Here is a 17,089-nt window from a genome sequence, read left to right as displayed (position 1 = left end):
CCTAGCCAGGACTTCAACCCTTCCCAATCGTACTTGTCAGCGTTCACTTGGGCTGAATATTTAAGAAGCCATGCAGACTCCTCTGTCTTGTCACTACTATAGTGTTAGTAGTAGTAATATCAGTGAGTAAGCATTCTCTGTGCCTTTCTTTATGTAGCTCATACAGTCCCAAGCAATCTCTCAGTGATGTGTAATATGTTTCTATGCATTAAAAAAAGGGAGGCTGAGTTGGCCCATCAAAGAGATTGAGAATGAGGTGAGAAGCGAAAATCATTAGTGGCAATGCATCAGTAGTTCCAAATGTAGTTTAGGAAATTTGGAATAGGTCTTAGGTTTAGGAAATTAGGAATAGGTCAACTCGATACTAGTAATATAGGCAATCTGATTTGCTGCATTTGCTTGTGAAAATATATTTGGGGAGATTAACTGTACCATTAATCAAATTTTTTTATCTTCTTTATTTCTTAAATCAGCACCCAAGGGCAAGAAGAGGGCTTTGGAGGTGGGTTAGGGAGCCGGGATGCCACACCAGTGCCGCCGCTGACAGATCTGCTGGCCCAAGTAAGTAAATATTATTATTATTTCCCTAACTTTTACCTGTCCCTATTTAGAATATTTGTTCCTTTTTTATTTTTTTACTGATCCTGTATCCTTTTTTTTGCTACTCCTCTTCATTCTATCTAACGTTTGTTAAATTCTTGTTATCCCTACATTACCCTATTTTCTTACTATATTTTATGTTTTTGTAGTTTCCTTCCACCTGTCTGTACTAGTCTGTAGCTTTCTTCTGCTGTGTTAGTAAACATTCCCTCTCCCCTTACATATCTTGTGGACTGGTACTGTAGGACTAAGAGAACAGATTTTAGGACAGGTACTCTACTGTGATGATTGCATGCCCAAGTAAGCAATTCTACTCATGTTTGGTGAGAAGGCTTTCTTTTTCTTGCTCAAGCTCAAACTGTAAAACGAGAGAGGGGCCATGGTGGACCTCACCAATGTTGTGTTGCATGTATTATCGTTCATTTCTACAGAAGTATACCAGCAGTTTTGATGACAGTGCAGCATGGCTGGAAAGTGGTACGAGGATAGTTCCATTGAATTTGCCAACTGTAAAGAGAGTAAGGACGACCACAACCTTGCTTTATGGGTGTACACATTTGTTTTATGTTGATAAGATATAGGGATAAACAAAAAGGCGGACCCAAATTGGATTTTCTTAGGTAAAATAGCAAGTAACCAGTCTCTTAAGTCTTGCTTCACTCTCTTCCCAAGGGGGATTATAGCCCCATCATGGTCCAATTCTCCTTGGAGTCGGGTATCTGGGAGCAGGTAGCCATTGTGCCTAAGAAACAAACATAGAAATATGCTCTCTGAGATGCAGTTCTTTTAGCTCAAGTATCTACACCTTAACCAGCACCCAAGTGAGTTTGTGCATCATGAAAGAACTTATGCCAGGTGTCCCTTCTTTACCTAACATGCTTCCCTCCTCTCAGCACTCCATTCCTCTCCGAGCTCTTGTCTCTCCACCACTGGTACAAAAATCCCCAATGCTGGACTTGCCTGTAGCCACGATTTGGAGGTAGAGCCATGACTTCCTAGAGCATTTAGACTTTAGTTTCTGGGTGGTCCAGCCGGGTTCTTAGTCTTTCTCTCGCCTCTGCTTTGGCTGTTTCCCCACTCACAACCTTCTGAGGACCACAATGCCTGTCGTTGATCCACAGATCTTCCTACTCTGCATCTCCCGTTGTCTCTCGTTCCTCATAAAAACCCCAAACGGCGTCTTCTCTGATGTTTGCGCCCTGCAGCACCAACACACCTCCTTTTACATTTGTGGCTTCCACCATGATTGGTGATGAAGTCACCGCTACTAGAACACCCCCTTTGTGTTCTAGTGGGTGCTCATTGGAGGCCATGTTAGGGGATGAATCGCTGACCATGTTACAATACCCCCTTCCCAAGAGTAGCCGATCAGGCCTGTCTACTATGGGTTCCCGGGAATGATAGTCCACATTGCTCTGTAACCGTCCTGGTCAATGCTCAACCTGAAATGAAAAAGGTTGTAAGTAGTACACAAGAGTTTGAATCCTTATGCCTTGCCAGCTAAAGAAATGGGGCATGGTCTGTTAATATGGTATGGGTACATCCCAAGAGATAATACTGAAGGGCTCCAATGACCCACTTAATTGCCAGACATTCCTTTTCAATAGTTGGATACTGTTGTTCCCATGGAAGAAGTTTCTGACTGATATACACTATGGGGTGAAGATCACCGTCACCGTCCACCTGGGATAAGACAGCTCCCAAGTCCCTGTCAGAGGCATGAGTTTGTAACACAAAGGGTAGTTGAAAATTTGGAGCAGACTAACATGGGATCTTTCCAAAGGCAGGCCATTACCCTATCAAAACTCTCCTACTGTTGTGCTGCCCAATTGCTTAATTTGGCAAATTGGTGATTTTTTAGCAAGTCTGTTAGAGGAGAAGCCAGTTCCAAAAAGTGTTGGATAAACAGTTGACAGTACCCCACTAATCCTAAAAAGGAACAAACCTCTTTCTTTGTACCAGGAAGAGGAACATCTCTAATTGCCTGTACTTTCTATATTTGAGGGCGAATGGTACCTGCGTGGATTTGGTGGCCAAGATATTTAATAGAGTCAGTGGCAAGGGTACATTTTTGGGGATTGGCTGTGAGGCCAACTTCATGTAGAGTCAAGAAAACTGTGGATAGCTGTTGTAGGTGCAATGTACAGGAAAAGCTGAAAACGATGATGTTGTCTAGATATGCTGCTGCATACTCTCGGTGAGGGTTTCAGGATTCAATCCATTAGCCTTTGAAATGTTGAGGGGGGCCCATGTAAACCAAAGAGTAAAACTTCACGCGGATATAACCCAGATGAAGTGCAAAAGGCTGTTTTTTCTTTGCCATCTTCAGCCCACGTGATCTGCCAAAATCCTTTTGCCAGGTCTAAGATTGACAAGTAAGTGGGACTACGTGGGGGCATATTATCAAGAAACGGCGTTAAAATTATCACCGCTTTAGCGGCAGAAAACTGCCGCTAAAGAGGCGATAATGGGCTTGATAATATGCCCTTGAGAATTCCCATAGAAGCTCATGTTCTGGTGTCAACATGGGCTTCTATTGGAATTCTCTGCGGCATATTATCAAGCCCATTAACGCTGCTTTAGCGGCAGTTTTCTGCCACTAAAGCGGCAATAATTTTAACGCTGTGCTTGATAATATGCCCCTTAGTTTTTCTATTAGCTCGTCTAACCTATGCATTGGATTTGTATCAAACTTGGAGATACTGTTAAGCTGTCTGAAGTCTGTACAGAAGCGCAGAGACCCACCCGGTTTTGGCACCAGAATGAGGAGGGAACACCAGGCACTGTTTGAGGGTTCAATGATTCTGTCTTGTAACATATTGGCTACCTCTCTTTCAACAGGTTCTCTTCTAGCTGCGAGGAGGCAATAGGGTTTTAGTCTCACGACCTTATTCCCTTCAGTAATCATGTTGTGTTGGATAAGGTGTGTTTCCCTGGAAAATGGTTGGGGACGGGGTGATTTAGGGAGAGGGGTGGGCCTGTTTTGGGAGGAGAGGTTGGATTTTTATTGTTAAAACTAAGTAAAGGGAGAAATAATTCTATTGTATTGTAGTTTTTTGTGTTTTACTTTTATTTTCCCTGCAGTAGAAGTTAGTTAGTAACTAACTAAACTAGTTTACTTTAATCCTTACCTGAATAGATGAAGCGATGGCCGCTACTTCTCTCTATCTTCCAAAACGTACTGAAGGGTTTCCCCAGGTGTATTCTTAAGGGTGGTGGTAGAAGTAGCAGGCTAGTATGCTGACAGGGAAGGCACCTCAACAAGCCTTTGCTGCACAGGTGAAGCCATTTTAGGACTGTGAACCTTATAGTTTCCCTCCCACCTCAGTCTGACCTACGAAAAAACTGCCCCAGTTTATTTGTCTCTCCTGGACCCACAGAGGTAGAATGCAGTGTACTAATTGCCATTGCAATGAACATTACAGTTTTACAAAGCATTTTACAGCTTTGGGGAAGAACTCTTTTCTGTAATTTGTGAAACTTCTTGTATTTAAAGTAGCTACACAAAATTGCTTTGTGCATACCGGAATATTTTCCCACCCCTAGATTCAATATTTTTCTTCTTCTGGCTGTGTTGAGGTCTACTCACCCTGAGTCATCCATCCTTCTACTGACTCAAAGTAAGAAATCAGTCCAACTCCGTCCCAAGACCTGTAGTGCACTACTGTTGAAGAACAAAAAAAGAAACAGAATTTGAGTATTTTGTGTACATTTCTGTTTGTTGACTAGGGTGACTGTTCTGGTCTCTCAAGAACCAGAAAAGGGAAGAGGACCCTGCAAGTAGATCTCACTAAGTGTGAAAGGGCCAATAACCACCAGTAAAAAAGTTCACCTATCCGGCCCCAAACATTGCAAATCCTCCAAATCAAGTTTACAAATTATTAGTTGGACACCCTCCCTCACTGTCTGCCACCACGTGAATCATCAATCATCACTCACAAACACTCAGAAATATATCATTCATTGGTGCAATAGTTAATTACCTGCTCCAATCCACTCACTGTGGTAGGTACACAGTTGTATTTCCTCTTTGATTCAAGCAATATATTGGAATGTGGCAGTCTTTGTAAATCAAATGATCTTTACTGGGGCAGTTGTGCTAGAGTATGAAAAAAGAAAGATAAGCATGGGAGAGAGGAAGGTATTGTCTCCAAAGTCCTTGAAGGGAATGGGGAGGAATATTCAAAGCGCACTGGGCCAACTCCAATCCAGCCATATATGTGCCTAAAAATGGTAGGGCTGCATAAGTCAGACACAAACATAAGGTTCTACTAGCTATTTCATTTTTTTGGCAAAGCAGTTCAGTACTAAATCATCAAAAAGTTCTGTGGTGGCCTATTCTTAGTCATAGAGTAGAGTTTTTCCTCACACTCAGGCGTTTGGCCCAAACGTTGGTTAGATACCGCACTTGAGTCTGACCAATTACCCTCATCCTCCTCCTGTGATATTTCAGAAATTGTGCCATTGTGTGGTGTAAAGTGCTGGTTCATTTTGGTCATTGTCAATCTCTCCACATTGTGAGGCAAGAGACTGGTCCTTCTCATTAGGATAACTGTGCCAGCTGCATTGAATATACGCTTAGCAGACACACTGGCTACTGGAGAAGCCAGATACTTTATTTCCAGCCTGCTGAGCTCTGGCCATTGGTGCATCTTCCAATACCAGTACACCAATAGGTTTTGATCCCCATAGTCCTTTCTTGGGGCATCTAGATAGTCCTGGAACATCCTCTGAATGGTCATTGGTGCTGCTACTTGCTCAACCTCTTTTGCCTTTGAGTCTGCATTGGACTTAAGACTTGCAAATTGAAACCAACCCAACACAGAGGTTTTGGCTGATTGTTGTATTCTTGTTGTTTTTGTTGCCACTGGTGTTATTGTTGCTCGTGTTTGCTGCTGTGAGACAACAGGACTGCCCTCTCTGGAAATGAAGGCAAACCCCAGAACATGTGCCCGGGGATGGGACTCTAATTTCCAGCCATTCTTCCAGAACTCTGGTCAGTGAACAATCCACATCTTGTATTCTGAAACATTCCCTTCGGAAAAATAAATTAAAGTGGCCCTTATTTGTTTGTACCATGGATCAGGTATTGTGGAACAGATGTATTCTTTGGATGACACCATGTCTCTTTGCAGCCTTCAAATATCAGCCAAGGGAAGGATTAAGCTATGAACCAAATTATGTGCATCTTTGTTTACACCTGTAAAGCTTTCAGCCACCAATTTTAACGGGTCCTGTAGCAGGTGCAACAAAGGGATAGCTTGACCCATTGTACTTTCCTTCTTGGTGACTTCCCTTGAGAAAACCTCAAACGGAAGTGCAATCTCTAGCGGGCATTTGAATAGCCCCATTTGTCCATCAGAGTTTTCACAGTTGCACTTTAAATGACATACTCACTGATCGGTTTGTACTGCTCAGACATGCTTTGCAACATGTTATAGATCAAATTCCAATGTGCTAGCACCTCCTGTATGAGGACTTCAACTGATTCTCTCTAAGCACGCTGAACGATCCTCAACTGCTTCCAGGCTTTAAAAGAATGGCTGAGAATCCTTCTGCGGGGGGTTAGTACATTGCGTACTATGTCTTCTTTTTTTAGAAAGTCCTGCACAATGAATTTGATGTAATGCGCCAAGCACAGGACCCTGAAGTAGCCACAATTTGCCATGGCCTTAACTATATTACTGCCATTGTATGTGGCAACAATTCCAATTCTGAGAACTTTGGGTCACAGCCATTCAAACACCTTGCTGTTTAAGTCTCCAAAGATGTTTGCAAAAGTATGGGATTTAGCCATGGGGAACATGGCTACTGTTGCATGCCGCCGAGCGCCTTCCTTTAAACTTTTTTCAGCACCAAGAACTATAGATAGCTGTTGCCTAATCCCCACAAAAGAGATCTAGTGTGATGTGACACATATGTAATCAGTGGCTGGACAACTGGTCCACATGTCTGATGTAAGGTGAATAGTGTGAACAACACTCTGCTGCAAAGCTTGTTCAACCAATTGCAGCATGTAGTGATGGAGTGCTGGAACAGCAACTCTAGCAAAATAGGTCCGGCTTGGAACCTTCCATTTCAGGCAGATGACTGCTACAAATTCTAAAAAAACACTCCTTCGACAAACAAAAAAGGGAGGATGTCCAGCACTAACATCTTAGCCAGCTTCCCATCATACAAACATGTCATTGGGTGGTTGAGTTTGTAGCGCTCCTCCAGTGTAAACATGCCTGTAATAGTAATCTGTATTTTTTTCTTTTGTGGTGCAATTGGCACAAGCGACCTCCAGAGAGAACTCGGAGGTGTTAGGCTTAAAGAGCGTCTTGGGCAGTCACTGTAAGTGGTGGTGTCTCCATGTGACTTTTGTGCTATTTCGAGGTTGCTGATGCGGGTGATACTGGTGCACTGTTAGGAAAGGGACTGCTTTGTATAAAGCTGTCACCCTCTTCTTCCTCATCACCTTCACCTACCACTGTGATCTGAGTTAATTCCATTTTCTCATCACCACAACCTGCAGCAATTTTTTGAAGGTGCACCTTGCACCAGATTGCGTGATGTGTTTTCATATGAGTTGCATGGTGTTCAGTACCATAATGTGAACCAGACTTACCTCAATGAACAATTGCTTGGCAAATGGAGCATACTTCAATGTTACCCTCCTGCAGCTAATCGTAAAGAAGTTCCAGACTTAGTGTGCCACTGCCAATGTCTGAGGAAGAACTGGAGGTAGGAGGGTGTGTCGTTACTTGCCTCTCTGCCGCATGTACTTCACCTGAGGTAGTGGTGGATGCATGTCTCGGTGGGGGACTTACAAATATGGAAGCTGGGTTGGTGGTGGTCCCAGTGTCAAATCCCTCAGAGCAGGTTGAATAGGAGGGGTAATGTTGGTGTCCTCTGAGCCAGATTCCATGACAATGACTGGCTAGTCATCCTTATTCCCTTCTAAAATTGTAAGGATTTCAGGAACTTTCCTTTTCCCTTGTATCTCCTGGTGTGTCTTGGACTCAGCCGGTGTCCAATCCATGTCCAGATCATTTGAAGGGGGCTTGGAGAACATGGTGGAGTACACTTCCTTTTTCTTGCTGGACATCTGGAAGCCAAAGGTTCGAAGAGAGAAGATTCTTGCTCAGTTGGAAGCTCAACATCCTATTCTGCTCCTACTTCAGGAAGATCTACTGGCTACAGCTGTTGTCCACTCTGCTCAGTTTCCTGCAACAATTGGGCACTACTTTGCAAAAGAGCCAAATCCAATTCAATATCACTGCTCATCGGCGTCACCATGATTGCAGTGGCTGCTGTGTTGCCAGACATGGGTTTGGGCTAAGGTTAGGGTGATACCGTTGATGCCCGAGTGCTGCTCCCAGGTTGTTTCCTGGAGGCCAGTGTGGCTGACACAAGTTTGTGGGAAAAGATTCCTGTCAGCACACCAGTGATGGTAAGCTGCTTGTTCTCACTGGCCACTTTCTTGGCACCAACTTTCTTTGGGGTTATCTTGAAGCTGTCAGATGGCAGTAGCACTTAGCTGCACAAGAGGAAGAGATTGGAGAACTCATGTCACGGGTTGTTTCTGGCAGTCCTCTAGGTGATGTCTCTTGAGCACCTAAAAGCAAACGACCATGAAAGAATTTAGTGAAACGTTTCATTGTTGCAGTTTGAATCCATTACAGACAAAGACAATATAATTTAGTGTGATTATTTAAGTTATTATACTAAATAATTATCAACAATAGTGTATCCATTCCAAAGTCAAACCACACCACCATAAATAAATATTTAATTTCCAGTAAGGATAACAACATAGAGATGTAAATGTTTGCTCTATGTGCATCTAAGAGGGAGACACCTGTTGGCAATCAGGGAGATGCAGGGGAAAATAAAATAATCCTTAAAAAATGAATGCTGGTATGCGCCCATACCAGGCAAGAGGGTCCAGGGGAACTGGAATAATACTTAACAAAAGAATGCCTATGTGTGGCGGAGTACCTATGGCAGGCATGGGCTGGATTGATGGTGGTAATATTCAGAAAAAAATAATTTGAAAAAAATGTAAATATAAAAATATTTTTTTATAAATAACAATAAAATAAATTCCTGGTGGACTAGAGGACTATAAGAAACCCACTGGGCATCATGAAAGTGCAGGTGAAAAATGCAAAACAAATTCATATAATATAAAACACTGTTCATAATCATTATATGCATATAATACAATGATCATAAAACATTATTAAACTGATATCAGAAATAAGTAAAAACAAATTAGAGAAAAACAAGAAGGCATAGCCCACTCCTATTGCTCCCCCTAGAAAATGGCTTTGAATGAAAACTAGAAAAAAGTATACCAACAGTGGCTGCACAAATTAGGATTTTGGCAACATGGTCATCCAACAACAGCAAGCAAGGAGTTATGTCCAGTGGCTACAACAAAGAAGACATGGAGACCTATGGAACTCTGACAACACAAAATGGCCACCAGCCACCAGGTCAAACAACAAGCAAGGAGGTATGGACAACAAAGAAGAACACATGCAGGACTATGGCAAAAGCACACTGGCTGGCTGCAGAAAATGGCAGCCGGCCACATGGTCAACTAACAACAACAAGCAACAAGATATGGACACACACAACAAAGAACACATGCCGGACTATGGCAAAAGCACACTGGCTGGCCACACCAAATGGCCACTGGCCATATGGTTAAACAACAATCAAGGAGGCCTGGAAATCAAAGAACACATGCAGGCCTAGCATGGACACCTACCACACAAAAAAGCCCTTGGACACATGGCATGGAGAACAAAGACAAATGGCGGGTAATGGCAATTACCAAAATGGCAATAACAAGATGGCTACCGCAGCTCGAGGAAGGAGCTCCCAGGCTAGGGATAGCTATTTTTGGCATAAATCCCATATTAGCCCAACACACACACCAACTACAATTTATCAGAACAGCGAAGAAACCGAAACAATGAAGGGGCAACTTTGAAAAGTATAAAAATCAGACATTGGCAGAGAGCAACAATCTGGTGGACTCAACTCAGAGCAAGGAAAAGGATCCTCTTTGGAGCTGGACCGGGAGCCGTTTGGGACCAGTTGTAGGAAGGTGGATATCTGACTATGGTTACCCCCAAATTTTTGCCTAGTGTCTAGCTGGTTTTTTGACTTAGTTGGCCTGAGATCCTGCCATTCAGGGTCTCAGGCTGTCTGCTCTCTCTTTAAAATGGACTCCATGTACCCTAGGTACATACCCAATTGGTAAGGATCACCTTATTGGACCCTACAGAGTACCCTAGGTACCCAGGGCATAGGTGTACCCTAGGCCTCCCAAGGGCTGCAGCATGTATTATGCCACCCCTGGTCTGGCCTTCCAATCAGACACAACTGGCTGATCACTCAACTGGGGCAAGGTCGTGTAATCACCCCTTGCTTAGATATAGTGTTAGACCTGGCACCTTGGCGTGAGTCTCCCTTCCTCTTTTTGTCGCTGTGCCTCATGGGTTTTTATGGTGTTGGCCGCTCAGCGCGCTGTGCCACTGCCAACCAGTGTCGCGGTGCGAGTGCTCCCTATGTAAATTGTATATGTTGGTTGGATTCCATGATTGGATTGTTTGATTTACTGTCAGACCCCAGTAAAGTGCGCCAGGAGCGCCAGGGCATGTAAAGGCAAACACAGCTGGTGGGCTTGCAGCACGGGTTGTGCCACCCACAGAAGCGGCCGGTAAAATATGTCTGAGGTCTGCCATCGCAGAACCTGCGTGCAGTCTGGTACTGACATGCTGACTGGCAAGTGCCCACACTTGCCGGTCCCTGAAACCTTCCCTTAGCTGCATGTTAGTCACCCCTCTGGTAGGCCCACGGGCAGGGTGCGTTGTGAGCCTAAGGTAGGACAAGCCTAGATGCGTGGCATGTCCTAGTAGTGAATTACCGCCATCTTGTTGTTCACTACTGCAAGGCTACCCTGTTCTCATAGGCCAGTATGGGCGGCCTGGATTGTTACACCCTATGATCCTAACCGACCCAGGGAACATGGTAGGAGATCGAGTTTAGTATGCCTGAACTCGGAATAATAAGGTACATCTTTTCGCAAGGTTTATTTTAATATTCCGGGTTTGCAAATGCCGCTTTTAGAAAGCTGGCCTTTGCTTGCCTAAACATTTCAGCCCGCCTCTGCGTGATGTGTATCGGATGTCTGGCTGGTGTGAGTGACAGGGCTGGGGGAACCCAGATGGGCAGGGCTAGGTAGCCTGGTGGTGAATAGGACGATCGACAGGTAGATGGGTGGGAGGAGTGCTCCTAGGCTCTGAATAGGACAGTGCTCTGCTACCTCAATGCCGGCTCCGCCCCCTGTGGAGCGTCTGATGACTCTGCCCTGCACTCTGAAAGAAGAAGCCTGCATCGCGTAAACAAAGTGCTCAGAAACCGGACTGGACTAGGCAAGGGCCCCCCTGGCCTGGGAGAACAAAAGATTTGCTGTATAAATGTAGGAGCCCTGCTCCTGAGAAACTAGATCCGCTTTTGACCAAGAAGAATCTCTGCCTGAGGAGGAGGCACCGGGAAAGCTGTAGGAGGAAGACTGTCCCTGTCCTGGGGGATTGGCCTGCAGTGGTGACCTTGCTGCCAAAGGGGAGAAGAGAAACTGTTGCTGAAGACTTTGCTTTATTTTTACTTTCAAGACTTGTGCTTTTCCAAAACGATCTCCAAGGGCTTGGAACTGAGCTTGCCCCCTGAACTGAGCCCCAGGACCATTGGGCTCTACCTGATCTTCACTCGCCTGCCGCTGGACTGTGGTGTCCTTTCCCTCGCCGGAGCTGTGACCCTCGTGCCCCAGTCCCTCCCTGAGCCGTGACCAGGACTGCTTAGCCGCCCCCGCCTTGGGAAGAGCCTCGCTCGATCGGAGCCGCTCCCCCTACGCTGTGCTGGGCTGCCCCTGTCACCTCGCTCCCTGGAGGCTCGCTGCGCACCTTCACCCTCCCGCCGGAATCGGCGTTGTGAGCATCTCCAAGCCTCGGACGGCCCGGACGTAATCTGCGTGCCCGGCTGCCCCGCTTTGTTCACCCGCCACCTGCAACACCCCGCTCTTGTCGTGAGCCTGAAGATCAGACCCTCATCGTGAAGTGTGGGAGCCTCAGACGCCGCCTCGCCCTTCTGTCGAAGAGCCGCTGAAATCTCGCACCCGCCTTTGCGTCAAGAAACAAGATACTGTGCTTACGAACTCGACCGCGAGCTCGCATCGGATCCAGGGTCCGCAACGTTCTGATTTCCCTGTCATCTGCCGTGTGCTTCCCGGTCGCCGCCTCAGCACGAAGTGCGCTGAGGCACACAGTTACCTTGTGCCCGCCTAAAGAACTTTCCGTAACAAAGAGACTTTACCGTATTTCCGAGAATTGTGGCCCCATCAGTTCAACGTTACTGGGCCTTGTATTCGAATCTGCTGAATCTACATAAAAGCTTATTTTTATATACTACCTGATTGGTGTCCGTTTGTGGTGCATGCAAGGGGTTTACTGTATGTGTAATTGCATTTGCTTAACCGTGTACGCCTGAGACTTAGCCTAGACTGCTCGCGCCACGCACCTAGAGGGTGAGCAGGGGTTATTCTGGGGAGTCATCCTTTGCCCTGACCAGAAGTAAAGGGTCCCTGCTTGTTGTAGGTTCACACCTGCGTCAACCAGAGCCCCCTCATTTCTAACATTGGTGGCAGCGGTGGGATCTACGGATTTGCATTTGTGGTTTGCGTATAGTGAATCACTGATCACCACGTAGTGAGAGCAGACCAGTAACACAGCCACAAGACTAGCAATTGTTTTTGTTTTGCCAAGAATCTCCGTTGTTAAAGCCATGCCTAGTTCACTTCCCGCCGGAAGGGCAGCTTCTATAATCTCTGGATTTGAAGACATAGATTGGGAAGAAGACGCACTTCAGAATCATACCAATGAAGAATTGAAAGGTTTTTGCTCCAAGTTCAGGATTGCCCAAATTGGATTAAAAAACAAGGCCCAACTCGTGATGGCGCTAAGGGCCTGGTATGAGTCAAAGGCACCAGAGAATCAGGTGGAAATGGTTCCACCAGAAAGTGTCCATGAGTTTGGCAGAGGCCTGTCGCCAGAAGAGTTGGCAGACAGGGCAGCAACCCGGGCACACGAGGTGGAGATGGCAAAACTTCATGGGCAGATGGATATGGAAAAACAAAGATTAGCCATGGAAGAAAAGAAACTACAATTAGAGCATGACATGAAGCTGAGGGAGCTGGAGCTGAAAGCAAAAAGTTTGGAGCTTAATCCCTCTGGTGGCAGCACACCGCCAGTACCGGCGGAACCAAGAGTTTATATTCCCAAGGATGTAGTGAAGGAGTTCTTCAAGAATAACGACATCGGGCAGTGGTTCAGAGCCTACGAGGTAGCCATGTCTTCCCACCGGGTCCCTGAGAGAGATTGGGGAGCGGGGTTGTGGGGACGGTTCCTGAGTGAAGGGCGGGACACACTATTAGATTTACCTGCTGATGTTCATAATTCTTATGCCCATATGAAGGAAGCATTGATGGCTAGGTATGGGTTGACCCCTGAGTTATATAGACAGAGGTTCAGGGGTTGCACTAAGATTCCCAATAGTATGTATGTGGAGTATGTGACTTTCTTTTGCAGAGCGCTGGATGGTTGGGTAAAGGGTAGTAAGGTAAATGATTATCAAGGGCTTCTTGATTTTATGGCATGGGAGCACTTGTCCAGTAATTGTTTTCCTGAGCTGCGCCAGCACCTGATAGATAGTAGGCTGACTAACCCTAGGAAGCTTGCTGAGGAGGCGGACCGCTGGGTCAGTACCAGGGTCCACAAGGGTACCGTGGGAGATTCCGCCAAAGGTGGGCAGGGTCCCCAGCAGAAGAGTGGGAGGGGACAGGGGTAAACAGAAGCAGTTCCAAAAAGGGCCCCAAAGTAGTCCCGAAGGGAGCCAAGGGAAGGGTTCTCAGCCTCCCCACCCCAGAAACCGACCGGGGCCCCGACAGGTCCTCCTGTTCAGAAGGGGCCCGTCAGATGTTACAGGTGTAACAATTTGGGGCATTTTGCGTCTGATGTAAAGTGTCCATTGTTTGGTAAACCAGCACCCACTGGTGCTCCACCCCGGCAGGTGACTAGTGTAGCCTTGGGGGAGGAGAGGGATGTCCAAGGTGGGTGGGGTCCCGCAGAGATGTCCCTGGTCTCGCTAGGAGACCGTGAAGTGGTCCCTCCAACCCAGCTGCCTGAGAACACTAAGAAGTACAGGCAGTGGGTGACCATAAATGGCCATAGAGTGGAGGCTCTTAGAGATACAGGAGCCAGTGTGACAGCTGTCAGGTGTCACCTGGTGTCTCAGGAGCAGGTGGTCCCCAATGCATTCTATCCCGTTGTCGCCGCTGACAACACAGAGAGGCACTGCAAGGTGGCTCAGGTTCCCTTCGAGTGGGGGGGGTCTCTGGTACTCTTCAGGTAGCTGTGAGGCCCGCCATGCCTGTAGACTGTTTGTTAGGGAACGATTTGGAGAGCTCACCTTGGGCTAAGGTGGAGCGGAGTGCTCACCTGGAGATGTTGGGTATGCCGGATTGGGCGTGTGTCACCACACGGTCCATGGCAGCCAGTAGAGGTACTCAAGAGGTCCTGGAGCCTGAGAGGGAGGCCCAGGAACCGGCCTAAGAGAGAAGGAGCAAGGGGCGCGGGAAGCCGGCCCCTGAAGTTCCCACGGTCCAGGAGGAAGCAGACCTTGAGGGGGATGCCCTGGAGCCTACAGGGGAACAGATAGCTGAACTGGGAGACCTGCCGGAGCTGACCCATTGGCAGCAGGAAGGGGGTCCCACCAGGGAGGACTTTTGCAAGGCACAGAAGGAGTGCCCTTCTCTCGTAGGTATGCGGCAGCAGGCTGCAGACCAGGCCGCAGGTGATCAGTCAGGATCACATTTCGTTTACTGGGAGAACGACCTCCTATATACAGAGCCTAAGGTTGCTGAGCCTGGGTCAGCCCGTGCGCTGGTGGTACCCCAGGACTTCAGAGCCTTCCTACTGGGGCTGGCTCACGATGTGCCATTGGCAGGGCATTTGGGGCAGGACAAGACCTTTGAAAGGCTTGTCACCCACTTTTATTGGCCTCAAATGCGCAGGAGTTCAGATACTCACTGCAGGACATGCCAGACTTGCCAGGCAAGTGGAAAGAGTGGAAGGAAGCAGAAGGCTCCACTCCAGCCATTCCCTGTGGTCGGTACTCCATTCCAGCGAGTGGGGATTGACATTGTAGGGCCACTGGACCCCAGGACAGCGATGGGCAATAGGTTCATCCTGGTCCTGGTGGACCATGCCACCCGGTACCCGGAAGCCATTCCTCTGAGGACAGTGACGGCCCCCGTGGTGGGACGTGCACTGATGGGAATTTTCTCCCGAGTGGGATTCCCTCTAGAGGTGGTGTCTGACCGAGGTACCAATTTCATGTCCAAATACATGAAATCTCTTTGGCAAGAGTGTGGTGTAACCTACAAGTTCACCACACCTTACCACCCCCAAGGAAACGGGTTGGTTGAGAGATTCAACCGAACCCTCAAAGGCATGATAATGGGCCTAGAAGGACCCATGAGGCGTAAGTGGGACGTCCTCTTACCATGCCTTCTCTTCGCTTACCGTGAGGTGCCACAGAAGTCTCTGGGGTTCAGTCCCTTTGAGCTTCTGTATGGTCACCCAGTCAGAGGACCTCTAAGTCTGGTCAAGGAAGGCTGGGAGCAATCTCCCAGGAAACCTCCCCAGAATGTATATAGCTACATGCTGGCCTTCAGGAATCAGACTAGGCGTTTCAGGCAACTTGCTGAGGCAAATCTGGAAGCCAGCCAGGAGGAGATGAAGCGGTGGTACGACCAGAATGCCACTCTGGTAGAGCTTCAGCCTGGGCAGAAGGTATGGGTCTTGGCCCCCGTGGAGCCGTGTGCGCTCCAGGATAAGTGGACCGGTCCCTTTGAGGTGGTAGAGCGCAAGAGTCCTGTTACCTACGTGGTGGACCTGAAGTCTCCTAGGAACCCCTTACGGGTCCTACATGTCAACCGCCTCAAGCCCCACTTGGAGAGGTCCCAAGTGGGCATGCTCTTGGCAACAGATGCTGGGATGGAAGAGGAGACAGAACCTCTTCCTGACCTCCTGTCAGCCAAGGAACAAGATGGGTCAGTGGATGGTGTCATCCTCTCTTCCACCCTGACCCCTGAGCAACAGAATGATTGTCGCCAGTTGCTGGGACAATTTTCTGATCTGTTTTCCCTGGTCCCTGATGTCACTGATTGGTGCGTCCATGATGTGGACACTGGGGATAGTCCACCTGTGCGGCACAAGGCCTACAGGGTGACTGACAGGGTGAGGACATGCATCAAGGAGGAGGTCTCCAAGATGTTTGCACTCGGGGTAATTGAGTCTTCTAGCAGTCCTTGGGCCAGCCCCGTGGTCTTGGTCCCAAAGGCTGCAGCGCCGGGAGCCACACCCGAACTCCGGTTCTGTGTGGACTACAGAGGACTCAATTCAGTCACTAGGACTGACGCACACCCCATCCCTAGAGCTGATGAGCTCATCGATCGGCTAGGGGCTGCCAACTACCTCAGCACGTTTGATTTAACGTCTGGGTATTGGCAGATCGCCTTGACCGAGGGGGCCAAAGAGAGGTCAGCATTTTCCACCCCAGATGGGCACTACCAGTTCCGGGTTATGCCATTTGGGATGAAGAATGCCCCTGCCACCTTCCAGAGATTGGTCAACCAGGTGTTGGCTGGGCTGGATTAGTTCAGTGCAGCCTACCTGGATGACATCGCGGTGTTCAGCTCCACTTGGGAAGAACACCTGCGGCACCTCTGGGAAGTGTTGATGGCGCTGCGCAAGGCAGGCCTCACAATCAAGGCGAGTAAGTGCCAGATCGGGCAGGGTTCAGTGGTGTACTTGGGACACCAAGTTGGGAGTGGCCAGGTGGCACCCCTTCAGCCCAAGATAGAAACCATCCTGAATTGGGAGGCGCCCAAAACCCAGACAGATGTGAGAGCCTTCCTAGGTCTCACTGGGTACTACAGGAGGTTTGTCAAGGGGTATGGCAACATGGTTGCCCCCTTGACAGCGCTGACTTCGAAGAAGCAGCCCAGGAAAGTGATTTGGACTGACACCTGTCAGAAAGCTTTTGAGGCCTTGAAAACTGCTATGTGCACGGCGCCCGTGCTCTTGGCTCCCAACTTCTCCAAAGAGTTTATCGTTCAGACAGACGCTTCAGAGCATGGTGTGGGGGCTGTTCTTTCACAGATTAATGAGGAGGGCCTGGATCAACCCGTAGCCTTTCTTAGCAGGAGGTTACTTCCTCGGGAACAGAGGTGGAGTGCTATTGAGCGTGAGGCATTTGCTGTGGTCTGGGCGCTGAAGAAGCTAACCCCCTACTTGTTTGGGTCTCACTTCCGGGTTCAGACGGACCACAGGCCCCTCAGATGGTTGATGCATATGAGGGGTGAGAATCCAAA

Source organism: Triturus cristatus, chromosome 6 (genome assembly GCF_964204655.1).
Source record: "Triturus cristatus chromosome 6, aTriCri1.1, whole genome shotgun sequence".
Lineage (NCBI taxonomy): Eukaryota > Metazoa > Chordata > Amphibia > Caudata > Salamandridae > Triturus > Triturus cristatus.
The sequence above is the reverse complement of the archived record's forward strand: the minus strand, read 5'-3'. Positions refer to the sequence as shown.